This window comes from Vicugna pacos, chromosome 30 (genome assembly GCF_048564905.1).
Source record: "Vicugna pacos chromosome 30, VicPac4, whole genome shotgun sequence".
Classification (NCBI taxonomy): domain Eukaryota; kingdom Metazoa; phylum Chordata; class Mammalia; order Artiodactyla; family Camelidae; genus Vicugna; species Vicugna pacos.
In genome coordinates, this window is record NC_133016.1 from 30,705,348 (window position 1) to 30,723,307 (window position 17,960).

At 42.5% G+C, this 17,960-nt stretch overlaps 1 protein-coding gene across 1 annotated transcript in view; it reads right to left on the reverse strand.

Moving 5' to 3' along the window:
* Window positions 1-17,960, reverse strand: part of LOC140690348 (trafficking protein particle complex subunit 9-like) — a 115,362-nt gene that overhangs the window by 49,532 nt on the left and 47,870 nt on the right. The window lies entirely within an intron of this gene.

Here is a 17,960-nt window from a genome sequence, read left to right on the forward strand (position 1 = left end):
CACATGGCTACTGTAGCTCGGATCACATTACCCAGCTTTTGGTCTAGGCTTCCTGCCTCTGCAGAGAAAGGTCATTTCTTATTTTCTATTTCCAAGCACCTAGCAAGGCCCTGATGCAAAGTCACTGCTCAAAAATGCTGAATAAAGAAATGAACAAAGGAAATGCTTCCCCAACCCCCTTCAGCAGAATATAAAGAGAAGGACCACAGTAGGATCAAAAGATCTGGATTCCTATTCAATTTATTTGAACCCCTTAGCTTCATAGTAATGGATAAGAAAACTTGCCTTGGGGTAGAGGGTACTGTTCATTGGTGGAGCACATGCTTAGCATGTACGAGGTCCTGGGTTCAAACCCCAGTACCTCATTTTAAAAAATCAAACAAATAAATACACCTAATTTCCCTCCTGAAAAAGTATTTTTTAATTCAAAAGTCAAAAAACACCTTGCAATTGACACAACATTGTAAACTTGACTATACATCAATAAAAAAAAATCCTTGCCTTGCAAGAATATATCTGGATTACGGATGTTTGCAAATGTAAAATGCCTAGGGTACCACCTGCATAAAAAGTGGTGACTCTACAATTGTACTATCCCCCCTTTATGAGCTATTCTTCCTTTGGGGGAGTTATAACCTCTCAGAGCTAATTTTCTCAGTTTAAAAAATATAAATATTTCCTGGTTCTCAGTACTGCTGAAGAATCAGATAACCCTAAGAAAGCATCTGACCCACAGAATTTACTCAATAAATGTTTCTTGAATGAATGAATAAACAAGCAAAGTGAATGCTGCTCCCTGCCAAAGACCATCATAATGATACTTCCTGGGAATCCCAAGCCCTCGTTCACCAGACTCTGCACTAACAATGTGGGTGACCTGGGCAGGCCTGTGTGCTTCTCTAAGCCCCAATTTAATCGTGGATAGAAATGAGGGCAATAACACAAACCTCAAATTGTTAGTGAGTCAGTAATTAATTGTACCCCAATATTGCAAGATGGAACCATTAAGGAAAACTGGGCAAAGAGTCCATAGGCTCTCTCCATATTATCTCTTACTACCACATGGGAATCTACATTACATCTCAAAATAAAAAGTCTAATTTTTTAAAGAGGTTTTCGAGGTTAGGTGAGCTCACTGTCTCAAATAAGGAACACACAGTACAAATAGGACAATGCCCAGCCCATGAGATACACTCAGTTAACATTCCCACTGAGCCCACTAGTCCCTCTAACTTCTAATGGTGTCCACTTCCAAGAGCCCATGTGACCATCCTTGTTCTAATTTTCTATTTGTAATTTTTTTCTTTTCATTAAATAGAAACACCCAATTCCATAGAATTCTTACCAGATATCATGATGGCAGCCCTTCAAAACCTGACCACAGAGATCATGATGGCAGCCCTTCTTGGTGAAACAATAAAATGAATAGCCATTTTCACAAGACCTCTGAGTAAATCTACTAGGGAACTTCATCCTGGACTGAGGAAGAGGACTGGGGAGGAGGGGGCATTCAGGGGCACAGAGAATCATGGGCCACCTGATCCACGATGGACTTTAGACTCACCCTCACCCTTCAGGAACTACTAAATACACACAGACAGAGTGCTATGGACAAGATTTTTTTTTTTAAACAAATCCCTGAATCCCTAGCAGGTCTTGTTTCTACCCATACACAAATGGCTTATTTGCATAATGTTTCACAAAAGCCTTAAAATATTATCACCCCAACTTGACACATCAAGAAACTGAGGTAGAGTAGTTTATCACATTCTACAAGATTAGAGAGAGGCCACGTCAGACACCGTATTTAAATCCAAGCCCCTGCTCCAGTGCTCACACTAGAAAGTGTGACATACTGCCCCTTTCCTGCCCTCTCCCTGCAATCAATCTCTGAAGAGTCTTTTCTGTGTCACCTGGAATCACAATCACATTCATTTTCCACAAAGAGCTATGTCACTCCTTGGAGGACTTTTCAAAATCTAAAGGGTTGGTTTGAGAGGAGAGATTTGCATTTTCTGTTTCTCAAAGGAAACATGGCTTTAAAAGAAACTGAAAAGTAGTTATCTAGTCTAAGCCCTCATTGTGCAGAGAAAGAACCGGAGGCTCAGAAGAGATGAGGAAAGGGCCTTATTAACAAATATTGCCTCAGTGCAGCACCAAGCCAGACCTGGCACTTCTAGGGGAGGATCAGGAAGGCCCAGGAGAATGAGTGTTAGAAAACAGAAAGAGAAGAAGCATACAAGGCCCCGTCTCTTCACCACCATAACATGAATTTCCACCAAATTACCCAGAATGGGTGCAGCCAATATTAAGTTTGTCAAAAGAGGTTATAGAATTCTCAACCATAGTGGAAATTCCAACATTTACTGTGCTTTTTTCCCAGTTCAAGCATCAATTCAGTGGGCACTCTGTACCAGGGACTACACGAGGCCTGGGGTTCTCCCAAATACAGATCTCTATTACCACGTGTGCAAACCACATTAAGGCCACCAGAAGAAAAGCGCCCACAGATAAGATGGAATTACTGAAACTGAAAGCAGCAAAAGAGCATATATTACTAGGAAAAACGGTGCTCCTAGTAATGGACTCATGGACATAGAAAGCAAACTGTGTTTAGCAGGCAGGAAAGGGGGGATTAACAGATACAAATTAGTAAATATAAAATAAATGACAAGGACCTGCTACATAACACAGGGAACTATATTCAATTTCTTGTAGTGATTTATACTAAAAACAATCTAAAACATATATATATACATATGCATATGTTTATAACTGAATCTCTGCTGTACACTTGAAACTAACATTGTAAATTGAATACACTTAAATAAAAAATAATTTTAAAAAATAAGTAAAAATAAATGCAATGCCATTAAGAAAAAATAAAAGAACTCTCTAATCCCCTTAACTGTAGGTGGTCGAGAAATCTAGCTGCAAACACCAAGTCCACTGGATCACTCCAGCACTGGCTGTCACTCTTTCTGACCATCAGAGAGTCACTTGCTTCACTGAGGTTACTTTTCTCTTCTGTGAAAGGCTACAGTTGCAACTAACGATGTATAGAATCTCATCATTCACAAGCCCAAAAAGTAATGAGGACTTCACATGGGCCAGGCTCTGGTCAGATGAAAAGATAGGGTCCCAGATATATTCATGGGTAGAAGAAGTTTATGCCATAAAGGTATAAATTCTTCCTGTTTTGATAGACAGATTCATTTCAATTCTGGTTAGAATTCCTACCAGATTTTTCTTGGAATATAACAAGTTAATTTATGGTCAGGAATAGCCAAGAAATTTCTTTAGAACCACCACTTGGGAGGGGTGGATAGGTCATTCATTTCCACTGGTCTTTCTGAAGTGATGAAAACGTTCTGGAATAATAATGCATGCACCACTGTGAATATGCAAAAAGCTGCTGAATTGTACCATTTAAATGGATGGAATTCATGGTGTGTGAACTATATCACAATAAAACTGTCCTATGAAAATTATTTCTTGACAATTATTTTTCAGTTTATACACTAGTCTGTCCCACAATTTAAGAAAAACAAAAAACCTAAACAAGCCAAACTATGCCAGGAGCACTTTAGGGCTGCAATATGCCTGGGTCTCCAAGGCCTCTGGTGGTGCTGTTCCTGTTAACACACACTAGCTGGGCTGGGCTAGTTAGGGACTGTAACTATCTTTTGAAAATCGAGGATCACTCCTTTCACCCTGGGAGAGGGAAGGAAGGAGGATGTCACAGCCTCATGCCTTCAGCACATTTTTAACAGAACCAAGCCCTGCTTTCACCACTGCAATCCCTCTCACTATAAAAACACGTGACATCAACAAGCACCGCCATCATAACACCTGAAAGTGTTCAAGGTACTTACCTGAGGCAGAAACATGGAGGGGGGAGACAGAACCTCGCTTAGCAGTGACGCTCCCTTTTCCCGACTCCACCAGGAGAAGCTGGGCGTTAGAGCCGGAGGCTTTCAGCCCAGGTAGCAGCGCCCACGCCACAGAGCTGGTCCTCAGGGAGCGGGAAAGGGAGAGCAGGGCAGCCCCGGGGTCGCGGGGCAGGGAAAGCGGGGAGGGGGACGCGGGCTGCAGCCTCGCTCGGAGGACAGCCCCAGCCCCAGTCCCAGGCGCCCGCCCCCGTCCGGGTCCGCAGACCCCGCCCGCCCGGGACACAGCCCGCCCAGGGGCGGGGACGGGCCGCCGGACGAGAAGAGGAAGCCCGGGAGGAGAGGACTAGCGGGAGGGAGAGGGGAAGGGGACGCCAGCCGCGGACTGAGGGGATCCCGGCTGGGTGAGAGATGGCAGGTGCACACCAGGCCCTGGACACTGTGGCCGGGACGCCGGGGCAGGTGGCGCTGGCAGAGGGGTCTGGCCTGAGCAATTCATCTGAACACGGGCTGACTAGCGCCCTTGGGGTCTGTGACAGGCGGACCGCCCTCCCGCAGCCGCCTGACCCCTTTCCCAGGAGCCCCCCACCTTGCACTTCCACAGTCAGAGGCCCCGACCCCAGGCAGGAACCAAAGGCCTACCGGGCGACGTAGTTGAGAAGCCTTTGGGCCCGATCCCCGGCTCGGATATGGAGCTCCCAACCAGCGGACCACTTGGCACTGACTGCGCATGCGCAGGAGGGCCAGCGATCCTCTCTGGGTTCTGTGAGAGAAGGTGGGACAGCGAGGGAGGGAGAAGATGGGAGCGGGTGGAGAGGACGGGAAAATTGGAGGGATACAGATGGACAGGATGAGCAGAGAGAAGGAAGGGATCTGGAGAAGGGAGGGTCTTAGAGGAGTTGGAGAAAAAAAGCTTTACCTCTGGGGCACCCCTAGGCGGCAGACCTGCCTCTGTACCCTTCTGTTACCCTTCAAGCCCCGCAGCTCAATTTTACCACCGTGATCCAACCCTCCGTCCGATGCTTCTGCAGAAACCCTAGGGAGATCACACCCGTTGCCCCCACGCGGAGCTGGGTTTTCTGTTGCTCTGAGAACCAAGCACCCGCAGGTGTTGTCGCTCAGAACTACCTTGGGAAGCGCACATATTCCCCTTTTACACGCTGGGAAACAGGCAGGCAGGATCTCTGCCTTAGCTCCACTGTCCCAGGTGTTGGGCTGGCGGGGAGCGGGATGGTACAAGATCAGAGCCCCAGACAGAGCAGACTGCCTGAGTGTTGGTGCATAGTCCCCATCCCTCCTGGGTAAACCATACCCCACCCTAGTGGAAACATCAAGGGCTCACAGTAGTTCCCTGGGTGTGGGAGAGCTGTCCTCATGTGAAGGAAAAGTCCAGCTGGGCTAACAAGCTAAGTCACAAATCTAAGTGTGATAAGTGTCAGTTTACTGATCTAAATTATGCTGGGCTATCTCGTAAATCTGAAGTTTAGTGTCAGTTTATTGGCCTAACAACCTAACTCGTAATTCCAAGCTCAACAAGTGTCAGTAATGTGATCTGTTACAAATTGATAAGCTCCAGTGTACTTATTCCTTGCTTTTTGTTCTTTGAGCCTTATTGGCTAAGCCCCCTTACTTGTAACTAAGCCTTTAAAACCTCATGTGCACGTCTTGGAGGTACTCAAAACTTAGGAGCCGAAGCCCCTCTGAGCCCACCGGCATAATAATTCTGAGTACTCCAACACTCCGATTGGTGCTTTTGTCTTGGCTGGCCTGTTTCCATAACACTCAGCTCCAGTGCCCAGCTTTCTAGGTAGATAGGAGTGTTACCAAGTAGAAATTAATTCTCCTCAGTGCAGGACAGGCCAATAAGTTGGGAGACCAGATGTTGGGGCATGGAATAGCAAGTTTCTGTAGACCTAGATGGCAAACTAATGTCCTGGAAAACCATCTCCCCAAGTCACAATTCAGGCTCCTTTCCTATGTGCTTGGTTAGTGCAAACTTCTTAGTGTAGGAATGCCTTCTTGTTAGAATCCTTTCTTCTTGCAGCTATCTGCGTGGGTCAGATCCCTGTAAACCTCCAACAAAAGAAACGTTATTTTCTATTCTGCAATTTGCTATCTTTTAATGAATGAAAAAGTGTTAAATATCCTTAAAGGTCAGAGCCTTCAGAATAGGGTCTCCTGTTTATTTCAGGCTCTAGGCAACATTGTTTTACAAGCAAGATGAAGCCTAGGTGACAGAGCATAGGGTTAAATTCAAAGGAACAAATCTAATATGGAGTCAGATTTGTTCTGTTATATTACCCGGCCAGATGCCACTTGAGGATTTAAACCCCTTTAAGTTAAAAATAACTAAAATTTTAAAGGAATTTACATACATAGGTGGGAATGTGCAAAGCATATCTGGAAAAGCACCCAAAGGATAGTAAACAGAGGCATCTCCAGAGAGGGCTGAAAGAACAGAGGATGAGGGAAAACTTCTTTCACTTGTGTATTTTTGTTCTCTGAGTTTTTTTTAAACCATTTCCTTGTATTTCTTTTTCAGATAAAAGAAATGTGTAATGGAGCAAAGGAGTAATTAGCTTAGCAAATACAGCAGCCATGGAATCACTAGTCATCACTTTTGATTTAAGCCAGAAAGCATTTTTTGACTCTCTCCAATGTGCTCTGTCCTGTTTTAAGACTTCTATTAATATTATTATTATTATTATTATTATTATTGTTATTATTATTATTATTATTATTATTACTATTACTACAAGTACTACTACTATGACTATTACTATTATTACTATTATTTTATGAAATAATAACACGGTTTACCTCACCCCTGCCCATGGCTGGTGGAAAACCAACTGAGTTTTTCTTGAGTTGTTTTCCAAGGAGTAGAGATGAGTTTATAAACAGAACACATCTTCAGGGCAAAACAGGCAGTGTGCATTACCAGCAGGCCAGACAGCAATGAAGGGTTTTCAATAGAGGCACCCAGAACCTGAGAGAGAAAGCCTCCAGGACACTACAAAAAGCTGCCCAAACTGCCATCTCCATGGTACTACTGAAATAGGAAAGAACAAATCTGACTCCATATTTGATCTGTTTCTTTGACTTTAACAAAGCCAAGTTAATATGCTCCGGTCTTTTCATGGGTTATGATGTCACAGAGGAAACGGACAGGTCAACAAGGAAACACTCTGCCGTGATCACGGAGCCGGGGAAAGGGATGGGCTGCAAGATGTATGAAGCAGCCACAACTGTGCCCGTGCTTCTAGGCAGGTATCCAAAATCGCCTCGACAAGGTGTCAAATATTTGTGCCCATGTCCTCATCAACAGACATGTATTAAAGACAAATGGAACCATATAAAAGGCCAATACCCTTGCTGGGTACACCGTCCAAAGAACAAAGTCTCAGTTTGACAACTGGCCATCTCGGTTCCATGGGATTCATTCTTGGAGAACCTTAAAAACCACTCTTCTGTCCTCAAGAATTGCTGCATATTTGTCCTATCTTTGGCTAAGGGATGCAGCACGTTCAAGTGAACTTTAATGTCTGCACAGATTTGACTGTCTTTTTCCAGGTTCACTTGTCCATTCAAAAGAGGCCTGAGCTAAGTCCATCCTCCCTAATATCTAGTCCCACCAGTGACAGCTCATTGAGCCTGCAATTAAAAGCCAAGTGAACAAGACTGTCCTCAGCTAAAAAGTTCACCCATCTTTCACTGTTTTCTTAATCTCCTCTCCTGGCTAATTGCAACAGACTAACACCTCCCTCCACCAAGATACCCAACTATGTCATTTTTCTCCCCAAAGAGAAAATAAGGTCCATAAAAGAGGAGACAACTCCATAGTCACCTCTGAATTCTTAGCATATAGTAATGTCAATAAATACAACTCAGATTATTGTTAGTTTCCTTTAAAACCTTTCTGGTTATTTGAATGAGACCTTGAAGAGAGGTGTTTGCTGTCCAGTATCTTGATCCACAAGACTCTGGAGGCCTTTTTCGGAATAGCTGTTCACTGATTCATTCAAAACACAACTTATCAATCAAGGAGTAGCTGTGCTTTTCTGCCAGGAGTATGTGGTCACTCTCATGCCAGAACAGCTTTAAACTATATCCTTACTTTGGATTTGTTATTTTTCCCCTCTTCCAACAAAATTGACTTTTCTTACTTTCTTGTCTTGAGGAATTTTTTTTTTCCTATTCCACCCTTTAGTAAAGCAAGATTCTCAGGATGGGCTTGGCCCATTATATGATCACCCATCCAACTCCTAGTGTGAGAGGCCTGGGGCTCACATCCTTCCCTCCTGTCAAGGCAACTGAAAATCAGTTCAGGAGCCAACCAGCACACCACGGCTTCTAACGCTCATGTATCTCTCAGAAACCCTGCTTTCTCGTTTGTCTTGGCTTCTGAGAATTTTCCCTCACTTTCTTGACAATGAGTTGTGCAGCTTGAAAGATGAGGAAGGAAGGTTTTATTTCTCAATCAGCATTTTAAGGAACTTGTGTAATGAAGGTTTTCAGGAGTTTTAGTACCCTCCATTGCCGAGACAGAAAACACACTAGACATTTTCTAAATTTAGTTCTCATGTGCATTTTTTCTTTCCTATTTTTTTCTTAACTGCTAACAGACATTTTTTAATTTAAAAAAAATAAGGCCCCAAAAAGAATAGAACACTGAAGGGGCAAACAAAATTAAAGGGCAAAGACAGAAAAATGATAACTACTCTACAAAGTTAATGTAATATATACACTATGTATCAGATCAGCAATTCTCAGTAACAGCTAATTGAAACATGACCATGAGGTAAAATTTCTCTCCTGTCAGGACATGGCCAACAGAAAATACAATTAAACCAACAAACTAATTTCCTAAGTCTGGCGAGGCACAGAAATCTACAAGCTAAATGTGTCTTATTCTAGAAAAGAGGAAGACACACCAGCTCTTTTCTGTGGAGCCTGAGCCCACGGGAGGACGGTGAAGTGAGCTCTGTAAGTACCCAATTAGCAAAGTGAGTGATGAATAAATAGACGTGAGCTTTGATGACAGAGATAATACTACTATTCGTTTGTCCTTTAAAGTATGACTTCACTTTCAGTGATCAATACTTCAGCGTCCTTAGGAGTTGAGATTTTAGGAAAATGCACAACCTGGGCCCAGATCTCCTCTTTAAGCTCGTGACACTGCAGTTAGTTGTCTCAAAGGCAGCTCCAACTCCACATGCAAAGAGCTGACTTCACGGTGTTCCTCCCATAGCCGTCCTTACCAGGGCCCCTGGTCGGAGGGTAAGGTCTCCCTGCGTCTCCCAACTCAGACCCATCACTCACAGATGTGAATGGACCCCTCCTTCAGGGACCAGATATCCTCAGACACCGAGTCCCACCACCCACACCTGACCTACCAGATACTCACTGGCACTCACTCAGCACTGACTCTCTGCTGGAGACCACGCTGCACACTGCACAGTGTATCTCACTGGATCTCCACAACAGTCCTGGGAATTGGGTACATCACTGCTTCAATTGATTAGATAAATTGTTTCACTTCCTTGCGTGCGTCCTTCAAACTGACACGGCTACTAAGCCACAAGCCTGGGCCTGAAAACCACTTGAAAATTGGACACTGCTACACCTCGCAGCCACCCTACTCTGACTCATCACATCATCTCCTGCCAAGCCTTCTAAATGTTTCCAAACATTCTAGAAGACAAATATGAACTATGAGAGCACCCCACTCTCCTACTTAAAATCTGTCAATGATGGTTCACTCCCCTTAGGAGAAAGCCCAACCAGGCCTGAGCACAGCCTAAGGCCCCAGCATCCGCTTTCCCTGCACGGCCGCGCCGCCTCACCCACCACGCAGCTCTACACGTGCCGTGTCTAGGACAGGGATGCTGACTCCGCACAACCCAGGGCTTGTCTCACTCGAACAATGATCACCTTCTTCAGTGTTCATCTTCTTCATTGCTGACTCTCACAAAAATGTTTTCTCATGATGAATCAATATCTTTTTCCTTACAACTGCCCATCATTAATAATGAGCTCCCCCCAAAGAGAGAAGACCTAATTCTCAGTCTCCTTATCTGTAAAGTGAGAATAACAAGGAAATATGTGAGGTTTCAAGAGAAATAATATTCATGTGAGGCTGAGGGACAATTCCATCATACAGTAAGCATTCAATATGTGCTTACTTAATATTAATAAGAATATATTGCATTCTAGCAACCTTCAATCAATGTTTTATGACTTTGTCCAACAGACTACTGACAAACTGTTGGACGAACCACTTTGAGCAGATCAGCACAAGCATACTGGGAGAGGTAAGTGCTGACTCCAGTTACAGCTGCAGCCACCCAGCACTACGGGGCGGGGGCAGTTTGCTCAAACTCTTACATGTTGCTTGAGCATTTAGTTCTCATTATAGAATAAAGACAGTTGTTCTTTAGTCAAAGCTCCTGAAACATAAATCTTCAAAGATTGATGCAAGTTAGGTTTCAAGTACAACACTCTCACTAGAATTTATTTGAAAATTATAGTCTTAGCTACTCCGCACATCAAAAGGGCATAATCTTAATGTATCTGACTAAATACACTGAAAGGGTTGTTTAAAAGTAATTAAGAAGAAGCCATTCAGAATAAGCTCTCAGTATCATCTGCACAAAGACCCACCCAAGGGTCTCATTTCTCACTTCCACATAGGTGTTTTCAAGTAGCTTACCTTGGGTCTTGGTTTCTTATAACACGGGGCGGGGAATAGTTGTGGATAGATTTATGTAGCAAATATATACCAAGGGTATTTGTTGTGAAGGAATTCTACAAATAAGAAGATTGATACATAGTCCCACCCATAAGAAATTCAGCCTTTCCATTTACAACAGCATTAAAAATAAAGTGAGAGATACATTTAACAAAAATTTACAAGATTTGTACATTGAACTTTTTGAAGTATCACCAGAATAAATTTTAAAAGATCTACATATATGGAAGACATCCCATTTTCATGGAATGATTGACAATATTATTAAAAATGTTAAGAATCCTCAAAGTGAACTATATATTCAGTGGAATCCCTATCAAAATTCCAGCTGACTTCTATGCAAAATTGAAAAACTGATCCCAAAATTCACATGGACGTGCAAGGGGCCCAGGACAGCAAAAACAACCTTGAAAAAGAAGAGTAAAGTTGGAGGACTCACTTTAAAGTGTACTAAAATGCTATAGTACTAAGTCAGTATGATACTGGCATAAGTTTGGATAAATAAGTCTAAGAGACACAATAAAAACCCACGGGGAAAAACTTACATTTACAGACACTTTTCCACTAGGGGGCCAAAAACACTCCATTGAAAGAATAGTCTATTCAACTAATGGTTCAGGGACAGCTGGGTATCTGCAGGCAAAAGAATCAATCTGGAATCTGAACACCCATATTTTATATAACAAATAAAATTAATTGAAAATAGATCACAGACAGAAATGTAAAAATTAAACCTATAAACTTTCTAAAAGAAGACACAGTATAAATCTTTGTGGGCCTAGGATAGGCTTTGGTTTCCTAGATACAAAACCAAGAGCACAAGTGATAGAAGGAAAAAGCAGATAAACTGGACTTCATCAAAACTAAAACCTTTTTCTTACAAAGGACATCATCAAGAAAGTGAAATGACAGGGGAAAAGGGTATCTCAAGTCAGAGAGTGAGTGCTTTGCAAAAAAATAAAATAAATCTTTACATCAAACTACCTCCCTTGTAAAGAAATTGTTTTAATGTTTAAAAAAATATAGTTAAAGGACAATGTGCAGAATAGAAGAAAAATTTTGCAAAGCAGGTATCTAATAAGAGAGTAGTATCCAGGATATATAACGAATGCTTACAACTGAACAATACAAAAAAATACACCCAATTTTTAAATTTACCACGAATTTAAATAGATATACAAATGGCCAATAATCATATGAAAAGATGCTCAGCATGACTAGGGAAGTCAAAAACAAAATGAGATCTCATTTTACACCCACTAGGATGGTTATAACCAAAACATGGACAATAACAAATGTCGTTCAGGAGGCAGAGAAACCTCATATGCGGCCAGGGGAAAGGAACAATGTTGCAGCTTCTTTGGAGAAGTCTGGTATTTCCTCAAAAGCTTAGAGTTATATGTCTCAGCAATTCCACTCCTACATATAGAGTCATCTCTCAATATCCTTGGGGGGTTGGTTTCAGGAACCCCACACCCTGGATACCATAATCCAAGGATGTTCGAGTCCCTTTACAATCAACCATCTGGATTCATGTAGTGGAAACTACAGATATGGCGGGGCAAATGTACAGCCAACAGAATGAAAACATATTCTCATAAAAAATTTCACATCAATATTCATAGCAGTATCATTCAGAGTAGCCAAAAGTTACTAACAATATCCATCCATCAATGAACGGATAAACACATTTACCAAGAATAGGCCCACAAACTTTTGGTCATTGAAACTTTGACAAAGGAGGTGAGAACATACAATGGAGTAAAGACAGCCTCTTCAGCAAATGGTGTAGGGAAAACTTAACAGCTGCATGTAAATCAATGAAGTTAGACTACTCCCTCACAGAATATACAAAAATGAATACAAAATGTGTTAAAGACTTAAACATGTAGACAAGACACTATAAACCTCTTAGAAGCAACCATAGGCAAAACATCTGACATACATCTCAGCAATGTTTTCCTAGAGCAGTCTACTCAAGCAATAGAAAAACAACCAAAAATATACAAGAGGGCTCTAATTAAACTTACAAACATTTGCACAGCTATGGAAACAGTAAGCAAAACAAAAAGACAACCAACCTATGGAATGGGAGAAAATATTTACAATAAATGAAACTGCTAGGGGCTTAATTCCCAGAATATGTAAACAGCTTTTACACTTAATAAGAAAGAAAAACAAACAATTCAATTCAAAAATTGGCAGAAGTCCTAAAGAAACATTTCTCCAATGAAGACGTACAAATGGCCAGTAGCCACATCAAAAAATATTCAATATCATTATCAGAGAAATGCAAATCAAAACTGCAATCAAGTATCACCTCTCACCAGTCAGAATAGCCATCATTCAGAAGTTCACTGACAATAAATACTGGAAAGTCTGCGGAGAATTGGGAACACACCTACACTGTGGTGGGGATACAGTTTGGTGGAGCCATTGTGGAAAAGTGTATAGATGTTCCTCTAAAGACATAAAATTGACCTCCCAGATGACCCAGCAATCCCACTCCTGGGCATATATCCAGAAGGAACCCTAATTGAAAAAGACACCTACACCCCAATGTACACAGCAGCACTATTTACAATATCAAGACATGGAAGCAACCGAAATGTCCACTGAGAGATGACTGGATAAAGAGGTTGTAGCATATTTGTCCAATAGACTACTATTCAGCCATAAAATAATAATAAAATAATGACATTGGCAGCAACATCAATGGACCTGGAGAATGTCATTCTAAGTGAAGTAAGCCAGAAAGAGAAAGGAAAATACCACATGAGATTGCTCACATGTGGACTCTAAAAAAAAAAATAGAAAGAAACAAAAAAATAAACTTATCTACAGAACAGAAACAGACACAGAGACATAGAAACCAAACTATGGTTACCAGTGGGGAGAGGGTGTGGGAAGGAATAAACTGGGAGTTCAAGATTTGCAGATACTGAGTATGTAAAGAATAAACAGCAAGTTTATACTGTATAGCACAGGAGAATATATTTAATATCTTATAGTAACTTATGTTTAAAAAGAGGATGAAAATGAATACAGGTAGGTTCCTATTTAGCTGAAGTGTTGTGCTGTACACAAGAAACTAACACAAAATTATAAACTAACAAGACTTCAATGAAAATATTTTTAAATAGACCAAAAACGAAAACAAAGGAAAAGGATATTATCAAGCAAAAAGAATAAAGTACTGATTCAGGCTACAATTATGGATGAACCTTGAAACTTTATGCTAAAATAAGCCAGACACAGAAAGCCAAATAGTGCCCTTTAAAGTGAACTGTATCTAAGCGTTTATTGTACTACTCCTGTAAATTTTCCAGAGGTTTGAAATCTATCAATATCAAAATAAAATGTATTATGCATTAAAAACTTAAAACGCTTCCTCACAGGAGGGCTTTAATTATTAAATGCAGAAACGCATATAAAGCTCTTGGAAAAACAATTTGCACGTCCACACACAGTCACTGCTGTCACTGCCACTCAGAGGGTGGTGCCAGCGCTGATGAGAGCTGCCTCCACTCGCTCCCCTGCAGAAAGGAGTGAAGGCCTGAGCTCTGACAGGCAGGGTGAGCGTGAACCTGAGTCATACACAGCCACGTTCCAGACTCTGCGTTACCCAACTTTCTTATACAAACTGCAACATGTAATGTAAACACGCTAGAGGGATGTATCTTACAACACAGGGAATACAGACAATGTTTTACAGTAACTATAAATGGAGCATCTATTGTACACCTGAAACTAATATCATATTTTAAATCAGCTATATTTTTATGAAAAATTAAAAAATATTTTTAAAATGCTATCACTTTAATATTCAATTCGGTTTTTAAGTTACTACTAAACAGCTCAGAATGTATAAAAGCATTTAATTGTGCTGTTTGCTTACATATTTATTTACATTCAGCCTCTTGCTAAAAGAGAATTTAAACAATTCTGTTAAACACAGCTTAACAACCATCACAACAAAAGGCAAAACGGAGAGTGAAGAGAAAATGGAGATTCAATACTTAAATGAAACCAGGGGGAAGTAAACTCATAAAAATGGATTCCATGAAGTCAGGGCAAGTGTTAAGGCTGACTAGAAATTCAGCTGTAGGATTCTTGGCAGCAAAACCAAAAAGAAAAGATGATGGGGCGGGTGGTAGAGCGTGTGCTTAGCGTGCACGGGGTCCTGGGTTGAAGCCCCAGGGCTTCCACTAACAGGTAAATACATCTAATTAACTGCCCCCCTAAAAGATCACCAAAGAAAAGAAAAAGAGAAATTTCTTTCCCAAAGAACCCTGATATTAAATTTGGATTAAATATTAAAAAAAAGAAAAAAAGAAAAATTCAAAAGATAAGTGACACTGAAGGAAAACCACAGCTGGCCTAACAAGCTAAGTCACAAATCAAAGTGTGATAAGTGTCGGTTTCCTGATCTAAGTTTTGCTGGGCTACCTGGTAAATCTGAAGTTTAGTGTCAGTTTACTGGGCTAATAAGCTAACCCGAAAATCCAAGGTCAACAGTTGTCAGTAACGTGATCTGTTCCAAATTGATAAGCTTCAGTGTACTGATTCCTTGCTTTTGGTTGTTTGAGCCTTATTGGGTATTAGCCCCATACTTGTAATTAACCCTATAAAACCTCATGTGCACGTCTTGGAGGTGCTCAGAGCTTTGGAAAAGAAACCCCTCTGAGCCCGCCAGCGTAATAAATCTCAGTACTCCAACCCTCTGTGTGATTCTTATTTCTTGGCTGGCCTTTTGTTTCCATAACAACACAAGCGATAATGCCCGTGAGATAAATCTGGGGAGGCTGCTGGTAAGTCGCCATGTCTCACGTGGGAAAATCTGAAACATCCTTCTCACCACTCAGAGTCATCATAAGCCCACACCACACCTCCTGCCGTTAAATGCAGGAGCACGGTTAGGGCCCGGCCTTTGCTGTCTTTGTGTCATCACAGTGATACAGGATGGAAGGGGGAAGAGCACAGCCATTCAAGGAAGGCCGCAGCAATTGACATCAAAATGGTGAAGGATTCAACCCCCAATAGGCCTTGAGGCTCAGGATGAAGAGATTTAACTTCTAGCAGATCTTGAGATTCAGTAAACATCCATTGTAATAGTAACCTGGTGAATAACATGCCCCAGGCACCATGGCAGTCCCAATGATAGCCACAAAAGGTCAAAGGGTGGGAAATGGCCAACTCCCTGGGAATCCTAGCCCCTTGCCCTAAGGCTGGTCCTTCTACTTATTAGCATATGAAACCACCAAGCCCAAGAAAACCAGCAACACAGCGCCACCTCTCGGTCACCACTCTCTGTCCCTCTTTGGAGAAGACAGACCTTCTGTCTGTGGGGTGTGTACCTACTTCTAATCTGTGCATGAAACCCCCACACCTCGTGACGTTTCTCTTGCATTTCAATGTATCTGTCTGAATATATATACCTTTACTCAACACTGGCTTGCTCTTGAATTCTTTACTGCATGAAGTCAAAGAACAAAATCTGGTGGGGCACATCCCAGGGGCTCAACGAAAGCCTGGGACACAGCCCTTCTCATGCCCAACGTTTTTTATTCTTGTATCAACAGGACTGGGCTGTGAAGTGACGTCTGAGGCCCCAGCTAAGGGACAGAACCAGCTTCCAGGGTTCCAATTTGCGGGCAGCCTCTCCCCCAGCTTGGGCCTTGGGGTCTGCCCGGTTCTCTGTGTTTCTCTGTTGTGCTGACTCCCCAGCCATACAGCGTACTCCTAGGCCTGTCCCCACAAAACCCTTCTCTCCAAAATACAAGCACGTCATGTCACAATCCTCTTGTTCAACCAGGAAATGTTCAGCCCACTTTTTTCCTCCCCAATAAATTACCCAACTGTCCTCCCTCCCATCACATCACTTCTTTCTTTGTGAGAACTCTGCACTCGCCACACCCCATCATGAACACAGGTGTCTTGCTGGCTGTGACCGAGATGTTTCTTTCTCACACAGCAAGCGTCCTTTCACTTTCCCCTTGTTACCTTAAAAAAGCCTTTCCTGAGTCACCCACCCCTCTGATTATGAACTCACAATGTGCTGAAGTTGCAGTCACTATGTGCATACATCCCAGTTTTGGCTAGGTTTCCATCACAAGATCTTCATTAAGGAGCTGCATCAAGAAGTTATACAGGGTATTCTTACATCAGAGTGGAGGAACCTGCAAAAAATTTAAACGGCTTTGAAGAGAGTGTTAACCAGGGACAGAGATGTCGCGGGTCCTAGTCAAAAGTGTCATGAGGAAAAATGTTCTCCCAAGGCTCAGAGTGGCTTCTGAACACAGAATCCTCAGGGAGGAGGTGACAGGCAGTGATTAGGGTGGGTGATACAGGTTACGCTCCCCCAGCTGGGGAAGAATAGGTTTTTTTCTTGTTTTCCAAACAATTTCTTACTATCTTTTTCTCTTATTGCCACATACCATTTCCTACGAATTAAGCATATCAATGTCAGTCATTTGGGCCACTTGGGAGAAGCTACACGATGCCATTCACAGGGATGGGGCATGACAGCCACACCAGTCTAGGTTGAAAGACCAGTGGGGGTATTTGCAAGGTAATCACGGGCATGCAACAAACTCCCCAGCTTCAATGACCTCATCTCAAAGCTGGGGTCAATAAAACTACCAAGCAAATTGCGTGAAGATTATGGCCAATGTTTACTAGGTAAGTGCCCGTGAAAGCTGCCGCTTAATGGGGAATGAGTACGATCAATGAGGCCCTGTCTACCTGCCCACACGCGCCCTGCCTTCCTGCCTTGCTGCAACAGCAGAACTTGTTTAGCTGAGATGAACACCCCCAGAGCAGCCCAGACGGGAAAGCTCCCAGCTCTGCACGGCGAGACGTGTTCCTTTCCTTCTCAGAGCTGATCACAGTTTGCTGTCGTCTGTTTTTATGTTTATCCCTTTTGTAACTCCCTCTCCTCCGGAGTTTTTGCTCAAGCAGCACAGGGCCAGGTGTGTCTTGGGTCCTGCCGGATATTCTGGGCAGGGAAACAGCCAACTCCATATCTGGCTCTGGTGCTGAACGGAGAGAGCAGAAGGCCCAGGGGCCCATGCTGAACTGAGGCCCCTGCACCCAAAATTATGGTCTGACCTTGGGCAAATTACACAGTCTTCTTTACCCTGAGATTCCTCATCTGTCCATGAAAATAACTGCCCATGGCACACAGAGTTACAAGTATTAAAGGAAATCAACAAATTCACAACCTAGCCAAGGGGCTACAAGTGCATCCTCAACAGACAAATGCTGCCTTTACGGCTCTGACGCACGCTAAGCGGGGCGGCCCCACACAGTGAACACTG